This window comes from Heterodontus francisci, chromosome 28, assembly GCF_036365525.1.
Source record: "Heterodontus francisci isolate sHetFra1 chromosome 28, sHetFra1.hap1, whole genome shotgun sequence".
In the NCBI taxonomy this organism is placed as follows: Eukaryota; Metazoa; Chordata; class Chondrichthyes; order Heterodontiformes; family Heterodontidae; genus Heterodontus; species Heterodontus francisci.
Window position 1 is genome coordinate 57,380,276 of NC_090398.1, and position 25,659 is coordinate 57,405,934.

Here is a 25,659-nt window from a genome sequence, read left to right on the forward strand (position 1 = left end):
ATACACTTACACAAAGTAACATCGACAAACACTTACACCAAGTAACAAAGACACACACATACACCAAGTACACAGACATACACTGAGACAAAGTAACAAAGACATACACTGATACCCAGTAACACAGACACACACTTACACCAAGTAACAAAGACAGACACTGATACCCAGTAACACAGACACACACTAAGACCAAGTCACAAAGACATACACTGACACCCAGTAACAAAGACATACACAGACACCAAGTGACAAAGACATACACTGATACCCAGCAACAAAGACACACACTTACACCAAGTAACAAAGACAGACACTGATACCCAGTAACACTGACATACACTTACACCAAGTAACAAATACATACACTGACACCGAGTAGCAAAGACATACATTGATACCCAGTAACACAGACTCACACTTACACCAAGTAACAGAGACATACACTGACACCAGGTAACAAAGACATACACTTACACCAAGTAACAAAGACATACACTGACACCAAGTGACAAAGACATACACCTACACCAAGTAACACAGTCATACACTGACACCAAGTAACAAAGACACAAACTGACACCAAGTACACAGACATACACTGACACCAAGTAACAAAGACATACACTGAAACCCAGCAACACAGACACACTCTTACACCAAGTAACAAAGACAGACACTGATACCCAGTAACAAAGACAGACACTGATACCCAGTAACACAGACACACACTTACACCAAGTAACAAAGACAGACACTGACATCCAGTAACACAGACACACAATTACACCAAGTCACAAAGACACAGTCTGACACCCAGTAACAAAGACATACACTGACACCCAGTAACAAAGACACACAGTGACACCAAGTAACAAAGACATACACTGATACCCAATAACACAGACACACAATTACACCAAGTAACAAAGACATACACAGACACCAAGTAACAAAGACATACACTGACACCAATTAACAAAGACATACACTGATACCCAGCAACACAGACACACACTTACACCAAGTAACAAAGAGATACACTGAAAACAAGTAACAAAGACATACACTGACATCCAGGATCACAGATACACAGTGACACCCAGTAACACAGAGAAACACTGACACCAAGTAACAAAGACACACACTGACACCAAGTAACACAGACATACACTGACAACAAGTAACAAAGACACCCACTTAGACCAAGTACAAAGACATACACTGACACCAAGCAACAAAGACAAACACTGACACCAAGTAACAAAGACACACACATACACCAAGTACACAGACATACACTGACACAAAGTAACAAAGACATACACTGATACCCAGTAACACAGACACACACTTACACCAAGTAACAAAGACAGACACTGATACCCAGTAACACCAGACACACACTAACACCAAGTCACAAAGACATACACTGACACCCAGTAACAAAGATAAACACTGACACCCAAGAACAAAAACACACACTGACACCAAGTAACAAAGACACACACTGACACCCAGTAACAAAGACATACACAGACACCAAGTAACAAAGACATACACTGACACCAATTAACAAAGACATACACTGATACCCAGCAACACAGACACACACTTACACCAAGTAACAAAGAGATACACTGAAACCAAGTAACAAAGACATACACTGACATCCAGGATCACAGATACACAGTGACACCCAGTAACACAGAGAAACACTGACACCAAGTAACAAAGACACACACTGACACCAAGTAACACAGACATACACTGACAACAAGTAACAAAGACACCCACTTAGACCAAGTACAAAGACATACACTGACACCAAGCAACAAAGACAAACACTGACACCAAGTAACAAAGACACACACATACACCAAGTACACAGACATACACTGACACAAAGTAACAAAGACATACACTGATACCCAGTAACACAGACACACACTTACACCAAGTAACAAAGACAGACACTGATACCCAGTAACACCAGACACACACTAAGACCAAGTCACAAAGACATACACTGACACCCAGTAACAAAGATAAACACTGACACCCAAGAACAAAGACACACACTGACACCAAGTAACAAAGACACACACTGACACCCAGTAACAAAGACATACACAGACACCAAGTGACAAAGACATACACTGATACCCAGCAACAAAGACACACACTTACACCAAGTAACAAAGACAGACACTGATACCCAGTAACACTGACACACACTTACACCAAGTAACAAAGACATACACTGACACCAAGTAGCAAAGTCATACACTGATACCCAGTAACACAGACACACACTTACACCAAGTAACAGAGACATACACTGACACCAAGTAACAAAGACATACACTTACACCAAGTAACAAAGACATACACTTACACCAAGTAACAAAGACATACACTGACACCAAGTAACAAAGACATACACTTACACCAAGTAACACAGACATACACTGACACCAAGTAACAAAGACACACACTGACACCAGGTACACAGACATGCACTGACACCAAGTAACAAAGACATACAATGAAACACAGTAACACAGACAAACACTTACAGCAAGTAACAAAGACATACACTGACACCAAGTAACAAAGACATACACTTACAGCAAATAACACAGACATACACTGACACCAAGTAACAAAGACATACACTGATACCCAGTAACACAGACGCAGACTTACACCAAGTAACACAGACACACACTTGCACCAAGTAACAAAGACAAACAATGACACCAAGTAACAAAGACATACACTGATACCCAGTAACACAGACACACAATTACACCAAGTAACAGAGACATACACTGACACCTAGTAACAAAGACATACACTTACACCAAGTATCAAAGACATACACTGACACCAAGTAGCAGAGACATACACTCACAACAAGTAACAAAGCCATACACTGACACCAAGTAACAAAGACATACACTTACAACAAGTAACAAAGACATACACTGACACCAAGTAACAAAGACATACACTGATACGCAGTAACACAGACACACAATTACACCAAGTAACAGAGACATACACTGACACCAAGTAACAAAGACATACACATACACCAAGTAACAAAGACATACACTGACAGCAAGTAACAAAGACATACACTGACACCAAGTAACACAGACAAACACTGACACTAAGTAACAAAGACATACACTGACACCAAGTAACAAAGACATACACTGATACCCAGTAACACAGACACACACTTTCACCAAGTAACACAGACACACACTTACACCAAGTAACAAAGACAGACAATGACACCAATTAACAAAGACATACACTGATACCCAGTAACACAGACACACAATTACACCAAGAAACAGAGACATACACTGACACCAAGTAACAAAGACATACACTTACACCAAGTAACAAAGACATACACTGACACCAAGTAACAAAGACATACACTTACACCAAGTAACACAGACAAACACTGGCACCAAGTAACAAAGACACACACATACAACAAGTACACAGACATACACTGACACAAAGTAACAAAGACATACACTGAAACCCAATAACGCAGACACACACTAAGACCAAGTCACAAAGACATACACTGACACCAAGTAACAAAGATAAACACTGACACCCAGGAACAAAGACACACACTGACACCAAGTAACAAAGACACACACTGACACCCAGTAACAAAGACATACACAGACACCAAGTAACAAAGACAGACACTGATACCCAGTAACACTGACATACACTTACACCAAGTAACAAAGACATACACTGACACCAAGTAGCAAAGACATACACTTACACCAAGTAACAAAGACATACACTGACACCAAGTAACAAAGACATACACTTACACCAAGTAACAAAGACATACACTGACACCAAGTAACAAAGACATACACTTACACCAAGTAACTCAGACATACACTGACAGAAAGTAACAAAGACATATACTTACACCAAGTAACAAAGACATACACTGACACCAAGTAACAAAGACATACACTGATACCCAGTAACACAGACACACACTTACACCAAGTAACAGAGACATACACTGACACCAAGTAACACAGACATACACTTACACCAAGTACACAGACATACACTGACACCAAGTAGCAAAGACATGCACTGAAACCCAGTAACACGGACAAACACTTACAGCAAGTAACAAAGACATACACTGACACCAAGTAACAAAGACATACATTTACAGCAAATAACACAGACATACACTGACACCAAGTAACAAAGACATACACTGATACCCAGCAACACAGACGCAGACTTACACCAAGTAACACAGACACACACTTACACCAAGTATCAAAGACAGACAATGACACCAAGTAACGAAGACATACACTGATACCCAGTAACACAGACACACAATTACACCAAGTCACAGAGACACACACTGACACCGAGTAACAAAGACATACACTTACACCAAGTAACAAAGACATGCACTGACACCAAGTAACAAAGACATACACTGACACCAAGTAACAAAGCCATACACTTACACCAAGTAACACAGACAAACACTGACACCAAGTAACAAAGACATACACTTACACCAAGTAACTCAGACATACACTGACAGAAAGTAACAAAGACATATACTTACACCAAGTAACAAAGACATACACTGACACCAAGTAACAAAGACATACACTGATACCCAGTAACACAGACACACACTTACACCAAGTAACAGAGACATACACTGACACCAAGTAACACAGACATACACTTACACCAAGTACACAGACATACACTGACACCAAGTAGCAAAGACATGCACTGAAACCCAGTAACACGGACAAACACTTACAGCAAGTAACAAAGACATACACTGACACCAAGTAACAAAGACATACACTTACAGCAAATAACACAGACATACACTGACACCAAGTAACAAAGACATACACTGATACCCAGTAACACAGACGCAGACTTACACCAAGTAACACAGACACACAATTACACCAAGTATCAAAGACAGACAATGACACCAAGTAACGAAGACATACACTGATACCCAGTAACACAGACACACAATTACACCAAGTAACAGAGACACACACTGACACCGAGTAACAAAGACATACACTTACACCAAGTAACAAAGACATGCACTGACACCAAGTAACAAAGACATACACTGACACCAAGTAACAAAGCCATACACTTACACCAAGTAACACAGACAAACACTGACACCAAGTAACAAAGACACACACATACACCAAGTACACAGACATACACTGACACCAAGTAACAAAGACATACACTGATACCCAGTAACACAGACGCACACTTACATCAAGTAACAAAGACAGACACTGATACCCAGTAACACAGACACACACTAAGACCAAGTCACAAAGACAAACACTGACACCCAGTAACAAAGACAAACACTGACACGAAGTAACAAAGACACACACTGACACCAAGTAACAAAGACACACACTTACACCAAGTAACAAAGACAGACACTGATACCCAGTAACACAGACACACAATTACACCAAGTAACAAAGACTTACAAAGACACCAAGTAACAAAGACATAGACTGACACCAATTAACAAAGACATACAATGATACCCAGTAACACAGACACACACTTACACCAAGTAACAAAGACATACACTGAAACCAAGTAACAAAGACATACACTGATACCCAGTAACACAGACACACAATTACACCAAGTAACTGAGACATACACTGACACCAAGTAACAAAGACATACACATACACCAAGTAACAAAGACATACACTGACACCAAGTAACAAAGACATACACTTACACCAAGTAACACAGACAAACACTGACACTAAGTAACAAAGACATACACTGACACCAAGTAACAAAGACATACACTGATACCCAGTAACACAGACACACACTTACACCAAATAACACAGACAAACACTTACACCAAGTAACAAAGACAGACAATGACACCAAGTAACAAAGACATACACTGATACCCAGTAACACAGACACACAATTACACCAAGAAACAGAGACATACACTGACACCAAGTAACAAAGACATACACTTACACCAAGTAACAAAGACATACACTGACACCAAGTAACAAAGACATACACTTACAGCAAGTAACACAGACAAACACTGACACCAAGTAACAAAGACACACACTGATACCCAGTAACACAGACACACACTTACACCAAGTAACAAAGACAGACACTGAAACCCAGTAACACAGACACACACGAAGATCAAGTCACGAAGACATACACTTACACCCAGTAACAAAGATAAACACTGACACCCAGTAACAAAGACACACACTGAAACCAAGTAACAAAGACACACACTGACACCAAGTAACAAAGACATACACAGACACCAAGTAACAAAGACATTCACTGATACCCAGCAACAAAGACACACACTTACACCAAGTAACAAAGACAGACACTGATACCCAGTAACACTGACATACACTTACACCAAGTAACAAAGACATACACTGACACCAAGTAACAAAGACATACACTTACACCATGTAACAAAGACATACACTGACACCAAGTAAAAAAGACATACACTTACACCAAGTAACTCAGACATACACTGACAGAAAGTAACAAAGACATATACTTACACCAAGTAACAAAGACATACACTGACACCAAGTAACAAAGACATACTCTGATACCCAGTAACACAGACACACACTTACACCAAGTAACAGAGACATACACTGACACCAACTAACAAAGACATACACTTACACCAAGTAACAAAGACATACACTGACACCAAGTAACAAAGACATACACTTACACCAAGTAACACAGACATACACTGACACCAAGTAACAAAGACACACACTGACACCAAGTACACAGACATACACTGACACCAAGTAACAAAGACATACAATGAAACCCAGTAACACAGACAAACACTTACAGCAAGTAACAAAGACATACACTGACACCAAGTAACAAAGACATACACTTACAGCAAGTAACAAAGACATACACTGACACCAAGTAACAAAGACATACACTTACAGCAAATAACACAGACATACACTGACACCAAGTAACAAAGACATACACTGATACCCAGTAACACAGACGCAGACTTACACCAAGTAACACAGACACACAATTACACCAAGTATCAAAGACAGACAATGACACCAAGTAACGAAGACATACACTGATACCCAGTAACACAGACACACAATTACACCAAGTAACAGAGACACACACTGACACCGAGTAACAAAGACATACACTTACACCAAGTAACAAAGACATGCACTGACACCAAGTAACAAAGACATACACTGACACCAAGTAACAAAGCCATACACTTACACCAAGTAACACAGACAAACACTGACACCAAGTAACAAAGACACACACATACACCAAGTACACAGACATACACTGACACCAAGTAACAAAGACATACACTGATACCCAGTAACACAGACGCACACTTACATCAAGTAACAAAGACAGACACTGATACCCAGTAACACAGACACACACTAAGACCAAGTCACAAAGACAAACACTGACACCCAGTAACAAAGACAAACACTGACACGAAGTAACAAAGACACACACTGACACCAAGTAACAAAGACACACACTTACACCAAGTAACAAAGACAGACACTGATACCCAGTAACACAGACACACAATTACACCAAGTAACAAAGACTTACAAAGACACCAAGTAACAAAGACATAGACTGACACCAATTAACAAAGACATACAATGATACCCAGTAACACAGACACACACTTACACCAAGTAACAAAGACATACACTGAAACCAAGTAACAAAGACATACACTGATACCCAGTAACACAGACACACAATTACACCAAGTAACTGAGACATACACTGACACCAAGTAACAAAGACATACACATACACCAAGTAACAAAGACATACACTGACACCAAGTAACAAAGACATACACTTACACCAAGTAACACAGACAAACACTGACACTAAGTAACAAAGACATACACTGACACCAAGTAACAAAGACATACACTGATACCCAGTAACACAGACACACACTTACACCAAATAACACAGACAAACACTTACACCAAGTAACAAAGACAGACAATGACACCAAGTAACAAAGACATACACTGATACCCAGTAACACAGACACACAATTACACCAAGAAACAGAGACATACACTGACACCAAGTAACAAAGACATACACTTACACCAAGTAACAAAGACATACACTGACACCAAGTAACAAAGACATACACTTACAGCAAGTAACACAGACAAACACTGACACCAAGTAACAAAGACACACACTGATACCCAGTAACACAGACACACACTTACACCAAGTAACAAAGACAGACACTGAAACCCAGTAACACAGACACACACGAAGATCAAGTCACGAAGACATACACTTACACCCAGTAACAAAGATAAACACTGACACCCAGTAACAAAGACACACACTGAAACCAAGTAACAAAGACACACACTGACACCAAGTAACAAAGACATACACAGACACCAAGTAACAAAGACATTCACTGATACCCAGCAACAAAGACACACACTTACACCAAGTAACAAAGACAGACACTGATACCCAGTAACACTGACATACACTTACACCAAGTAACAAAGACATACACTGACACCAAGTAACAAAGACATACACTTACACCATGTAACAAAGACATACACTGACACCAAGTAAAAAAGACATACACTTACACCAAGTAACTCAGACATACACTGACAGAAAGTAACAAAGACATATACTTACACCAAGTAACAAAGACATACACTGACACCAAGTAACAAAGACATACACTGATACCCAGTAACACAGACACACACTTACACCAAGTAACAGAGACATACACTGACACCAACTAACAAAGACATACACTTACACCAAGTAACAAAGACATACACTGACACCAAGTAACAAAGACATACACTTACACCAAGTAACACAGACATACACTGACACCAAGTAACAAAGACACACACTGACACCAAGTACACAGACATACACTGACACCAAGTAACAAAGACATACAATGAAACCCAGTAACACAGACAAACACTTACAGCAAGTAACAAAGACATACACTGACACCAAGTAACAAAGACATACACTTACAGCAAATAACACAGACATACACTGACACCAAGTAACAAAGAAATACGCTGATACCCAGTAACACAGACGCAGACTTACACCAAGTAACACAGACACGCACTTACACCAAGTAACACAGACATACACTGACACCAAGTAACAAAGACATACACTGATACCCAGTAACACAGACACACAATTACACCAAGTAACAGAGACATACACTGACACCTAGTAACAAAGACATACACTTACACCAATTATCAAAGACATACACTGACACCAAGTAGCAAAGACATACACTTACACCAAGTAACAAAGCCATACACTGACACCAAGTAACAAAGACATACACTTACACCAAGTAACACAGACACACACTTACACCAAGTAACAAAGACAGACAATGACAACAAGTAACAAAGACATACACTGACACCCAGTAACAAAGATAAACACTGACACCCAGTAACAAAGACATACACTGATACCCAGTAACACAGACACACAATTACACCAAGAAACAGAGACATACACTGACACCAAGTAACAAAGACATACACTTACACCAAGTAACAAAGACATACACTGACACCAAGTAACAAAGACATACACTTACACAAAGTAACACAGACAAACACTTACACCAAGTAACAATGACACACACATACACCAAGTACACAGACATACACTGACACAAAGTAACAAAGACATACACTGATACCCAGTAACACAGACACACACTTACACCAAGTAACAAAGACAGACACTGATACCCAGTAACACAGACACACACTAAGACCAAGTCACAAAGACATACACTGACACCCAGTAACAAAGATAAACACTGACACCCAGTAACAAAGACAAACACTGACACCAAGTAACAAAGTCACACACTGACACCCAGTAACAAAGACATACACAGACACCAAGTAACAAAGACAGACACTGATACCCAGTAACACTGACATACACTTACACCAAGTAACAAAGACATACACTGACACCAAGTAGCAAAGACATACACTTACACCAAGTAACAAAGACATACACTGACACCAAGTAACAAAGACATACACTTACACCAAGTAACAAAGACATACACTGACACCAAGTCACAAAGACATACACGTACACCAAGTAACTCAGACATACACTGACAGAAAGTAACAAAGACATATACTTACACCAAGTAACAAAGACATACACTGACACCAAGTAACAAAGACATACACTGATACCCAGTAACACAGACACACACTTACACCAAGTAACAGAGACATACACTGACACCTAGTAACAAAGACATACACTTACACCAAGTAACAAAGCAATACACTTACACCAAGTAACACAGACAAACACTGACACCAAGTAACAAAGACACACACATACACCAAGTACACAGACATACACTGACACCAAGTAACAAAGACATACACTGATACCCAGTAACACAGACACACCCTTACACCAAGTAACAAAGACAGACACTGATACCCAGTAACACAGACACACACTAAGACCAAGTCACAAAGACATACACTGACACCCAGTAACAAAGACAAACACTGACACCCAGTAACAAAGACACACACTGACACCAAGTAACAAAGACACACACTTACACCAAGTAACAAAGACAGACACTGACATCCAGTAACACAGACACACAATTACATCAAGTCACAAAGACACACACTGACACCCAGTAACAAAGACATACACTGACACCAAGTAACAAAGACATACACTGATACCCAGTAACACTGACATACACTTACACCAAGTAACAAAGACATACACTGACACCAAGTAGCAAAGACATACACTTACACCAAGTAACAAAGACATACACTGACACCAAGAAACAAAGACATACACTTACACCAAGTAACAAAGACATACACTGACACCAAGTAAAAAAGACATACACTTACACCAAGTAACTCAGACATACACTGACAGAAAGTAACAAAGACATATACTTACACCAAGTAACAAAGACATACACTGACACCAAGTAACAAAGACATACACTGATACCCAGTAACACAGACACACACTTACACCAAGTAACAGAGACATACACTGACACCAAGTAACAAAGACATACACTTACACCAAGTAACAAAGACATACACTGACACCAAGTAACAAAGACATACACTTACACCAAGTAACACAGACATACACTGACACCAAGTAACAAAGACACACACTGACACCAAGTACACAGACATACACTGACACCAAGTAACAAAGACATACAATGAAACCCAGTAACACAGACAAACACTTACAGCAAGTAACAAAGACATACACTGACACCAAGTAACAAAGACATACACTTACAGCAAATAACACAGACATACACTGACACCAAGTAACAAAGAAATACGCTGATACCCAGTAACACAGACGCAGACTTACACCAAGTAACACAGACACACACTTACACCAAGTAACACAGACATACACTGACACCAAGTAACAAAGACATACACTGATACCCAGTAACACAGACACACAATTACACCAAGTAACAGAGACATACACTGACACCTAGTAACAAAGACATACACTTACACCAAGTATCTAAGACATGCACTGACACCAAGTAGCATAGACATACACTTACACCAAGTAACAAAGCCATACACTGACACCAAGTAACAAAGACATACACTTACAGCAAGTAACAAAGACATACACTGACACCAAGTAACAAAGACATACACTGATACCCAGTAACACAGACACACAATTACACCAAGTAACAGAGACATACACTGACACCAAGAAACAAATACATGCACATACACCAAGTAACAAAGACATACACTGACACCAAGTAACAAAGACATACACTTACACCAAGTAACACAGACAAACACTGACACTAAGTAACAAAGAAATACACTGACACCAAGTAACAAAGACATACACTGATACCCAGTAACACAGACACACACTTACACCAAGTAACACAGACACACACTTACACCAAGTAACAAAGACAGACAATGACACCAAGTAACAAAGACATACACTGATACCCAGTAACACAGACACACAATTACACCAAGAAACAGAGACATACACTGACACCAAGTAACAAAGACATACACTTACACCAAGTAACAAAGACATACACTGACACCAAGTAACAAAGACATACACTTACACAAAGTAACACAGACAAACACTTACACCAAGTAACAATGACACACACATACACCAAGTACACAGACATACACTGACACAAAGTAACAAAGACATACACTGATACCCAGTAACACAGACACACACTTACACCAAGTAACAAAGACAGACACTGATACCCAGTAACACAGACACACACTAAGACCAAGTCACAAAGACATACACTGACACCCAGTAACAAAGATAAACACTGACACCCAGTAACAAAGACACAAAATGACACCAAGTAACAAAGTCACACACTGACACCCAGTAACAAAGACAAACACAGACACCAAGTAACAAAGACAGACACTGATACCCAGTAACACTGACATACACTTACACCAAGTAACAAAGACATACACTGACACCAAGTAGCAAAGACATACACTTACACCAAGTAACAAAGACATACACTGACACCAAGTAACAAAGACATACACTTACACCAAGTAACAAAGACATACACTGACACCAAGTCACAAAGACATACACTTACACCAAGTAACTCAGACATACACTGACAGAAAGTAACAAAGACATATACTTACACCAAGTAACAAAGACATACACTGACACCAAGTAACAAAGACATACACTGATACCCAGTAACACAGACACACACTTACACCAAGTAACAGAGACATACACTGACACCAAGTAACAAAGACATACACTTACACCAAGTAACAAAGACATACACTGACACCAAGTAACAAAGACATACACTTACACCAAGTAACACAGACATACACTGACACCAAGTAACAAAGACAGACACTGACACCAAGTACACAGACATACACTGACACCAAGTAACAAAGACATACACTGAAACCCAGTAACACAGACAAACACTTACAGCAAGTAACAAAGACATACACTGACACCAAGTAACAAAGACATACACTTACAGCAAATAACACAGACATACACTGACACCAAGTAACAAAGACATACACTGGATCCCAGTAACACAGACGCAGACTTACACCAAGTAACACAGACACACACTTACACCAAGTAACAAAGACAGACAATGACACCAAGTAACAAAGACATACACTGATACCCAGTAACACAGACACACAATTACACCAAGTAACAGAGACATACACTGACACCTAGTAACAAAGACATACACTTACACCAAGTAACAAAGCAATACACGTACACCAAGTAACACAGACAAACACTGACACCAAGTAACAAAGACACACACATACACCAAGTACACAGACATACACTGACACCAAGTAACAAAGAGACTGCTTGAGTTGTGTACCTATCATAACCTCTGCATCACCAACTCGTTCTTTCACACAAAACCCTGTCACCAGGTTTCATGGAGGCACCCAAGATCACGTCGTTGGCACCAGCTAGACCTCATTGTCACAAGGCGAGCCGCCTTAAACAGTGTTCAAATCACACGCAGCTTCCACAGTGCGGACTGCGACACCGACCACTCCCTGGTGTGCAGCAATGTTAGACTCAGACCAAAGAAGTTGCATCATTCCAAGCAGAAGGGCCACCCGCGCATCAACACGAGCAGAATTTCTCACCCACAGCTGTTACAAAAATTTCTAAATTCACTTGTAACAGCCCTTCAAAACACTCCCACAGGGGATGCTGAGACCAAGTGGGCCCACATCAGAGACGCCATCTATGAGTCAGCTTTGACCACCTACGGCAAAAGTGCGAAGAGAAATGCAGACTGGTTTCAATCTCATAATGAAGAGCTGGAACCTGTCATAGCCGCTAAGCGCATTGCACTTTTGAACTACAAGAAAGCCCCCAGCGATTTAACATCCGCAGCACTTAAAGCAGCCAGAAGTACTGCACAAAGAACAGCTAGGCGTTGCGCAAACGACTACTGGCAACACCTATGCAGTCATATTCAGCTGGCCTCAGACACTGGAAACATCAGAGGAATGTATGATGGCATGAAGAGAGCTCTTGGGCCAACCATCAAGAAGATCACCCCCCTCAAATCTAAATCGGGGGACATAATCACTGACCAACGCAAACAGATGGACCGCTGGGTTGAGCACTACCTAGAACTGTACTCCAGGGAGAATGCTGTCACTGAGACTGCCCTCAATGCAGCCCAGCCTCTACCAGTCATGGATGAGCTGGACATACAGCCAACCAAATCGGAACTCAGTGATGCCATTGATTCCCTAGCCAGCGGAAAAGCCCCTGGGAAGGACAGCATTACCCCTGAAATAATCAAGAGTGCCAAGCCTGCTATACTCTCAGCACTACATGAACTGCTATGCCTGTGCTGGGACGAGGGAGCAGTACCCCAGGACATGCGCGATGCCAACATCATCACCCTCTATAAAAACAAAGGTGACCGCGGTGACTGCAACAACTACCGTGGAATCTCCCTGCTCAGCATAGTGGGGAAAGTCTTTGCTCGAGTCGCTCTGAACAGGCTCCAGAAGCTGGCCGAGCGCATCTACCCTGAGGCACAGTGTGGCTTTCGTGCAGAGAGATCGACTATTGACATGCTGTTCTCCCTTCGTCAGATACAGGAGAAATGCCGTGAACAACAGATGCCCCTCTACATTGCTTTCATTGATCTCACCAAAGCCTTTGACCTCGTCAGCAGACGTGGTCTCTTCAGACTACTAGAAAAGATCGGATGTCCACCAAAGCTACTAAGTATCATCACCTCATTCCATGACAATATGAAAGGCACAATTCAACATGGTGGCTCCTCATCAGAGCCCTTTCCTATCCTGAGTGGTGTGAAACAGGGCTGTGTTCTCGCACCCACACTTTTTGGGATTTTCTTCTCCCTGCTGCTTTCACATGCGTTCAAATCCTCTGAAGAAGGAATTTTCCTCCACACAAGATCAGGGGGCAGGTTGTTCAACCTTGCCCGTCTAAGAGCGAAGTCCAAAGTACGGAAAGTCCTCATCAGAGAACTCCTCTTTGCTGACGATGCTGCTTTAACATCTCACACTGAAGAATGCCTGCAGAGTCTCATCGACAGGTTTGCGTCTGCCTGCAATGAATTTGGCCTAACCATCAGCCTCAAGAAAACGAACATCATGGGGCAGGATGTCAGAAATGCTCCATCCATCAATATTGGCGACCACGCTCTGGAAGTGGTTCAAGAGTTCACCTACCTAGGCTCAACTATCACCAGTAACCTGTCTCTAGATGCAGAAATCAACAAGCGCATGGGTAAGGCTTCCACTGCTATGTTCAGACTGGCCAAGAGAGTGTGGGAAAATGGCGCACTGACACGGAACACAAAAGTCCGAGTGTATCAGGCCTGTGTCCTCAGTACCTTGCTCTACGGCAGCGAGGCCTGGACAACGTATGCCAGCCAAGAGCGACGTCTCAATTCATTCCATCTTCGCTGCCTTCGGAGAATACTTGGCATCAGGTGGCAGGACTATATCTCCAACACAGAAGTCCTTGAAGCGGCCAACATCCCCAGCTTATACACACTACTGAGTCAGCGGCGCTTGAGATGGCTTGGCCATGTGAGCCGCATGGAAGATGGCAGGATCCCCAAAGACACATTATACAGCGAGCTCGCCACTGGTATCAGACCCACCGGCCGTCCATGTCTCCGTTATAAAGACGTCTGCAAACGCGACATGAAATCGTGTGACATTGATCACAAGTCGTGGGAGTCAGTTGCCAGCATTCGCCAGAGCTGGCGGGCAGCCATAAAGACAGGGCTAAATTGTGGCGAGTCGAAGAGACTTAGTAGTTGGCAGGAAAAAAGACAGAGGCGCAAGGGGAGAGCCAACTGTGCAACAGCCCCAACAAACAAATTTCTCTGCAGCACCTGTGGAAGAGCCTGTCACTCCAGAATTGGCCTTTATAGCCACTCCAGGCGCTGCTTCACAAACCACTGACCACCTCCAGGCGCGTATCCATTGTCTCTCGAGATAAGGAGGCCCAAAAGAAAAAGAAGTAACAAAGACATACACTGATACCCAGTAACACAGACACACCCTTACACCAAGTAACAAAGACATACACTGATACCCAGTAACACTGACATACACTTACACCAAGTAACAAAGACATACACTGACACCAAGTAGCAAAGACATACACTTACACCAAGTAACAAAGACATACACTGACACCAAGTAACAAAGACATACACTTACACCAAGTAACAAAGACATACACTGACACCAAGTAACAAAGACATACACTTACACCAAGTAACTCAGACATACACTGACAGAAAGTAACAAAGACTTATACTTACACCAAGTAACAAAGACATACACTGACACCAAGTAACAAAGACACACACTGACACCAAGTACACAGACATACACTGACACCAAGTAACAAAGACATACAATGAAACCCAGTAACACAGACAAACACTTACAGCATGTAACAAAGACATACACTGACACCAAGTAACAAAGACATACACTTACAGCAAATAACACAGACATACACTGACACCAAGTAACAAAGACATACGCTGATACCCAGTAACACAGACGCAGACTTACACCAAGTAACACAGACACACACTTACACCAAGTAACACAGACATACACTGACACCAAGTAACAAAGACATACACTGATACCCAGTAACACAGACACACAATTACACCAAGTAACAGAGACATACACTGACACCTAGTAACAAAGACATACACTTACACCAAGTATCAAAGAAATACACTGACACCAAGTAGCAAAGACATACACTTACACCAAGTAACAAAGCCATACACTGACACCAAGTAACAAAGACATATACTTACAGCAAGTAACAAAGACATACACTGACACCAAGTAACAAAGACATACACTGATACCCAGTAACACAGACACACAATTACACCAAGTAACAGAGACATACACTGACACCAAGAAACAAATACATGCACATACACCAAGTAACAAAGACATACACTGACACCAAGTAACAAAGACATACACTTACACCAAGTAACACAGACAAACACTGACACCAAGTAACAAAGACAGACAATGACACCAAGTAACAAAGACATACACTGATACCCAGTAACACAGACACACAATTACACCAAGAAACAGAGACATACACTGACACCAAGTAACAAAGACATACACTTACACCAAGTAACAAAGACATACACTGATACCCAGTAACACAGACACACAATTACACCAAGTAACAGAGACATACACTGACACCAAGAAACAAATACATGCACATACACCAAGTAACAAAGACATACACTGACACCAAGTAACAAAGACATACACTTACACCAAGTAACACAGACAAACACTGACACTAAGTAACAAAGACATACACTGACACCAAGTAACAAAGACATACACTGATACCCAGTAACACAGACACACACTTACACCAAGTAACACAGACACACACTTACACCAAGTAACAAAGACAGACAATGACACCAAGTAACAAAGACATACACTGATACCCAGTAACACAGACACACAATTACACCAAGAAACAGAGACATACACTGACACCAAGTAACAAAGACATACACTTACACCAAGTAACAAAGACATACACTGACACCAAGTAACAAAGACATACACTTACACAAAGTAACACAGACAAACACTTACACCAAGTAACAATGACACACACATACACCAAGTACACAGACATACACTGACACAAAGTAACAAAGACATACACTGATACCCAGTAACACAGACACACACTTACACCAAGTAACAAAGACAGACACTGATACCCAGTAACACAGACACACACTAAGACCAAGTCACAAAGACATACACTGACACCCAGTAACAAAGATAAACACTGACACCCAGTAACAAAGACAAACACTGACACCAAGTAACAAAGTCACACACTGACACCCAGTAACAAAGACATACACAGACACCAAGTAACAAAGACAGACACTGATACCCAGTAACACTGACATACACTTACACCAAGTAACAAAGACATACACTGACACCAAGTAGCAAAGACATACACTTACACCAAGTAACAAAGACATACACTGACACCAAGTAACAAAGACATACACTTACACCAAGTAACAAAGACATACACTGACACCAAGTCACAAAGACATACACGTACACCAAGTAACTCAGACATACACTGACAGAAAGTAACAAAGACATATACTTACACCAAGTAACAAAGACATACACTGACACCAAGTAACAAAGACATACACTGATACCCAGTAACACAGACACACACTTACACCAAGTAACAGAGACATACACTGACACCAAGTAACAAAGACATACACTTACACCAAGTAACAAAGACATACACTGACACCAAGTAACAAAGACATACACTTACACCAAGTAACACAGACATACACTGACACCAAGTAACAAAGACAGACACTGACACCAAGTACACAGACATACACTGACACCAAGTAACAAAGACATACACTGAAAACCAGTAACACAGACAAACACTTACAGCAAGTAACAAAGACATACACTGACACCAAGTAACAAAGACATACACTTACAGCAAATAACAGAGACATACACTGACACCAAGTAACAAAGACATACACTGGATCCCAGTAACACAGACGCAGACTTACACCAAGTAACACAGACACACACTTACACCAAGTAACAAAGACAGACAATGACACCAAGTAACAAAGACATACACTGATACCCAGTAACACAGACACACAATTACACCAAGTAACAGAGACATACACTGACACCTAGTAACAAAGACATACACTTACACCAAGTAACAAAGCAATACACTTACACCAAGTAACACAGACAAACACTGACACCAAGTAACAAAGACACACACATACACCAAGTACACAGACATACACTGACACCAAGTAACAAAGACATACACTGATACCCAGTAACACAGACACACCCTTACACCAAGTAACAAAGACAGACACTGATACCCAGTAACACAGACACACACTAAGACCAAGTCACAAAGACATACACTGACACCCAGTAACAAAGACAAACACTGACACCCAGTAACAAAGACACACACTGACACCAAGTAACAAAGGCACACACTTACACCAAGTAACAAAGACAGACACTGACATCCAGTAACACAGACACACAATTACATCAAGTCACAAAGACACACACTGACACCCAGTAACAAAGACATACACTGACACCAAGTAACAAAGACATACACTGATACCCAGTAACACTGACATACACTTACACCAAGTAACAAAGACATACACTGACACCAAGTAGCAAAGACATACACTTACACCAAGTAACAAAGACATACACTGACACCAAGAAACAAAGACATACACTTACACCAAGTAACAAAGACATACACTGACACCAAGTAAAAAAGACATACACTTACACCAAGTAACTCAGACATACACTGACAGAAAGTAACAAAGACATATACTTACACCAAGTAACAAAGACATACACTGACACCAAGTAACAAAGACATACACTGATACCCAGTAACACAGACACACACTTACACCAAGTAACAGAGACATACACTGACACCAAGTAACAAAGACATACACTTACACCAAGTAACAAAGACATACACTGACACCAAGTAACAAAGACATACACTTACACCAAGTAACACAGACATACACTGACACCAAGTAACAAAGACACACACTGACACCAAGTACACAGACATACACTGACACCAAGTAACAAAGACATACAATGAAACCCAGTAACACAGACAAACACTTACAGCAAGTAACAAAGACATACACTGACACCAAGTAACAAAGACATACACTTACAGCAAATAACACAGACATACACTGACACCAAGTAACAAAGAAATACGCTGATACCCAGTAACACAGACGCAGACTTACACCAAGTAACACAGACACACACTTACACCAAGTAACACAGACATACACTGACACCAAGTAACAAAGACATACACTGATACCCAGTAACACAGACACACAATTACACCAAGTAACAGAGACATACACTGACACCTAGTAACAAAGACATACACTTACACCAAGTATCAAAGACATGCACTGACACCAAGTAGCATAGACATACACTTACACCAAGTAACAAAGCCATACACTGACACCAAGTAACAAAGACATACACTTACAGCAAGTAACAAAGACATACACTGACACCAAGTAATAAAGACATGCACTGATACCCAGTAACACAGACACACAATTACACCAAGTAACAGAGACATACACTGACACCAAGAAACAAATACATGCACATACACCAAGTAACAAAGACATACACTGACACCAAGTAACAAAGACATACACTTACACCAAGTAACACAGACAAACACTGACACTAAGTAACAAAGACATACACTGACACCAAGTAACAAAGACATACACTGATACCCAGTAACACAGACACACACTTACACCAAGTAACACAGACACACACTTACACCAAGTAACAAAGACAGACAATGACACCAAGTAACAAAGACATACACTGATACCCAGTAACACAGACACACAATTACACCAAGAAACAGAGACATACACTGACACCAAGTAACAAAGACATACACTTACACCAAGTAACAAAGACATACACTGACACCAAGTAACAAAGACATACACTTACACAAAGTAACACAGACAAACACTTACACCAAGTAACAATGACACACACATACACCAAGTACACAGACATACACTGACACAAAGTAACAAAGACATACACTGATACCCAGTAACACAGACACACACTTACACCAAGTAACAAAGACAGACACTGATACCCAGTAACACAGACACACACTAAGACCAAGTCACAAAGACATACACTGACACCCAGTAACAAAGATAAACACTGACACCCAGTAACAAAGACACACACTGACACCAAGTAACAAAGTCACACACTGACACCCAGTAACAAAGACAAACACAGACACCAAGTAACAAAGACAGACACTGATACCCAGTAACACTGACATACACTTACACCAAGTAACAAAGACATACACTGACACCAAGTAGCAAAGACATACACTTACACCAAGTAACAAAGACATACACTGACACCAAGTAACAAAGACATACACTTACACCAAGTAACAAAGACATACACTGACACCAAGTCACAAAGACATACACTTACACCAAGTAACTCAGACATACACTGACAGAAAGTAACAAAGACATATACTTACACCAAGTAACAAAGACATACACTGACACCAAGTAACAAAGACATACACTGATACCCAGTAACACAGACACACACTTACACCAAGTAACAGAGACATACACTGACACCAAGTAACAAAGACATACACTTACACCAAGTAACAAAGACATACACTGACACCAAGTAACAAAGACATACACTTACACCAAGTAACACAGACATACACTGACACCAAGTAGCAAAGACAGACACTGACACCAAGTACACAGACATACACTGACACCAAGTAACAAAGACATACACTGAAACCCAGTAACACAGACAAACACTTACAGCAAGTAACAAAGACATACACTGATACCCAGTAACACAGACACACACTTACACCAAGTAACACAGACACACACTTACACCAAGTAACAAAGACAGACAATGACACCAAGTAACAAAGACATACACTGATACCCAGTAACACAGACACACAATTACACCAAGAAACAGAGACATACACTGACACCAAGTAACAAAGACATACACTTACACCAAGTAACAAAGACATACACTGACACCAAGTAACAAAGACATACACTTACACAAAGTAACACAGACAAACACTTACACCAAGTAACAATGACACACACATACACCAAGTACACAGACATACACTGACACAAAGTAACAAAGACATACACTGATACCCAGTAACACAGACACACACTTACACCAAGTAACAAAGACAGACACTGATACCCAGTAACACAGACACACACTAAGACCAAGTCACAAAGACATACACTGACACCCAGTAACAAAGATAAACACTGACACCCAGTAACAAAGACACACACTGACACCAAGTAACAAAGTCACACACTGACACCCAGTAACAAAGACAAACACAGACACCAAGTAACAAAGACAGACACTGATACCCAGTAACACTGACATACACTTACACCAAGTAACAAAGACATACACTGACACCAAGTAGCAAAGACATACACTTACACCAAGTAACAAAGACATACACTGACACCAAGTAACAAAGACATACACTTACACCAAGTAACAAAGACATACACTGACACCAAGTCACAAAGACATACACTTACACCAAGTAACTCAGACATACACTGACAGAAAGTAACAAAGACATATACTTACACCAAGTAACAAAGACATACACTGACACCAAGTAACAAAGACATACACTGATACCCAGTAACACAGACACACACTTACACCAAGTAACAGAGACATACACTGACACCAAGTAACAAAGACATACACTTACACCAAGTAACAAAGACATACACTGACACCAAGTAACAAAGACATACACTTACACCAAGTAACACAGACATACACTGACACCAAGTAGCAAAGACAGACACTGACACCAAGTACACAGACATACACTGACACCAAGTAACAAAGACATACACTGAAACCCAGTAACACAGACAAACACTTACAGCAAGTAACAAAGACATACACTGACACCAAGTAACAAAGACATACACTTACAGCAAATAACACAGACATACACTGACACCAAGTAACAAAGACATACACTGGATCCCAGTAACACAGACGCAGACTTACACCAAGTAACACAGACACACACTTACACCAAGTAACAAAGACAGACAATGACACCAAGTAACAAAGACATACACTGATACCCAGTAACACAGACACACAATTACACCAAGTAACAGAGACATACACTGACACCTAGTAACAAAGACATACACTTACACCAAGTAACAAAGCAATACACGTACACCAAGTAACACAGACAAACACTGACACCAAGTAACAAAGACACACACATACACCAAGTACACAGACATACACTGACACCAAGTAACAAAGACATACACTGATACCCAGTAACACAGACACACCCTTACACCAAGTAACAAAGACATACACTGATACCCAGTAACACTGACATACACTTACACCAAGTAACAAAGACATACACTGACACCAAGTAGCAAAGACATACACTTACACCAAGTAACAAAGACATACACTGACACCAAGTAACAAAGACATACACTTACACCAAGTAACAAAGACATACACTGACACCAAGTAACAAAGACATACACTTACACCAAGTAACTCAGACATACACTGACAGAAAGTAACAAAGACTTATACTTACACCAAGTAACAAAGACATACACTGACACCAAGTAACAAAGACACACACTGACACCAAGTACACAGACATACACTGACACCAAGTAACAAAGACATACAATGAAACCCAGTAACACAGACAAACACTTACAGCATGTAACAAAGACATACACTGACACCAAGTAACAAAGACATACACTTACAGCAAATAACACAGACATACACTGACACCAAGTAACAAAGACATACGCTGATACCCAGTAACACAGACGCAGACTTACACCAAGTAACACAGACACACACTTACACCAAGTAACACAGACATACACTGACACCAAGTAACAAAGACATACACTGATACCCAGTAACACAGACACACAATTACACCAAGTAACAGAGACATACACTGACACCTAGTAACAAAGACATACACTTACACCAAGTATCAAAGAAATACACTGACACCAAGTAGCAAAGACATACACTTACACCAAGTAACAAAGCCATACACTGACACCAAGTAACAAAGACATATACTTACAGCAAGTAACAAAGACATACACTGACACCAAGTAACAAAGACATACACTGATACCCAGTAACACAGACACACAATTACACCAAGTAACAGAGACATACACTGACACCAAGAAACAAATACATGCACATACACCAAGTAACAAAGACATACACTGACACCAAGTAACAAAGACATACACTTACACCAAGTAACACAGACAAACACTGACACCAAGTAACAAAGACAGACAATGACACCAAGTAACAAAGACATACACTGATACCCAGTAACACAGACACACAATTACACCAAGAAACAGAGACATACACTGACACCAAGTAACAAAGACATACACTTACACCAAGTAACAAAGACATACACTGACACCAAGTAACAAAGACATACACTTACACAAAGTAACACAGACAAACACTTACACCAAGTAACAAAGACACACACATACACCAAGTACACAGACATACACTGACACAAAGTAACAAAGACATACACTGATACCCAGTAACACAGACACACACTTACACCAAGTAACAAAGACAGACACTGATACCCAGTAACACAGACACACACTAAGACCAAGTCACAAAGACATACACTGACACCCAGTAACAAAGATAAACACTGACACCCAGTAACAAAGACACACACTGACACCAAGTAACAAAGTCACACACTGACACCCAGTAACAAAGACATACACAGACACCAAGTAACAAAGACAGACACTGATACCCAGTAACACTGACATACACTTACACCAAGTAACAAAGACATACACTGACACCAAGTAGCAAAGACATACACTTACACCAAGTAACAAAGACATACACTGACACCAAGTAACAAAGACATACACTTACACCAAGTAACAAAGACATACACTGACACCAAGTCACAAAGACATACACTTACACCAAGTAACTCAGACATACACTGACAGAAAGTAACAAAGACATATACTTACACCAAGTAACAAAGACATACACTGACACCAAGTAACAAAGACATACACTGATACTCAGTAACACAGACTCACACTTACACCAAGTAACAGAGACATACACTGACACCAAGTAACAAAGACATACACTTACACCAAGTAACAAAGACATACACTTACACCAAGTAACAAAGACATACACTGACACCAAGTAACAAAGACATACACTTACACCAAGTAACACAGACATACACTGACACCAAGTAACAAAGACAGACACTGACACCAAGTACACAGACATACACTGACACCAAGTAACAAAGACATACACTGAAACCCAGTAACACAGACAAACACTTACAGCAGGTAACAAAGACATACACTGACACCAAGTAACAAAGACATACACTTACAGCAAATAACACAGACAAACACTGACACCAAGTAACAAA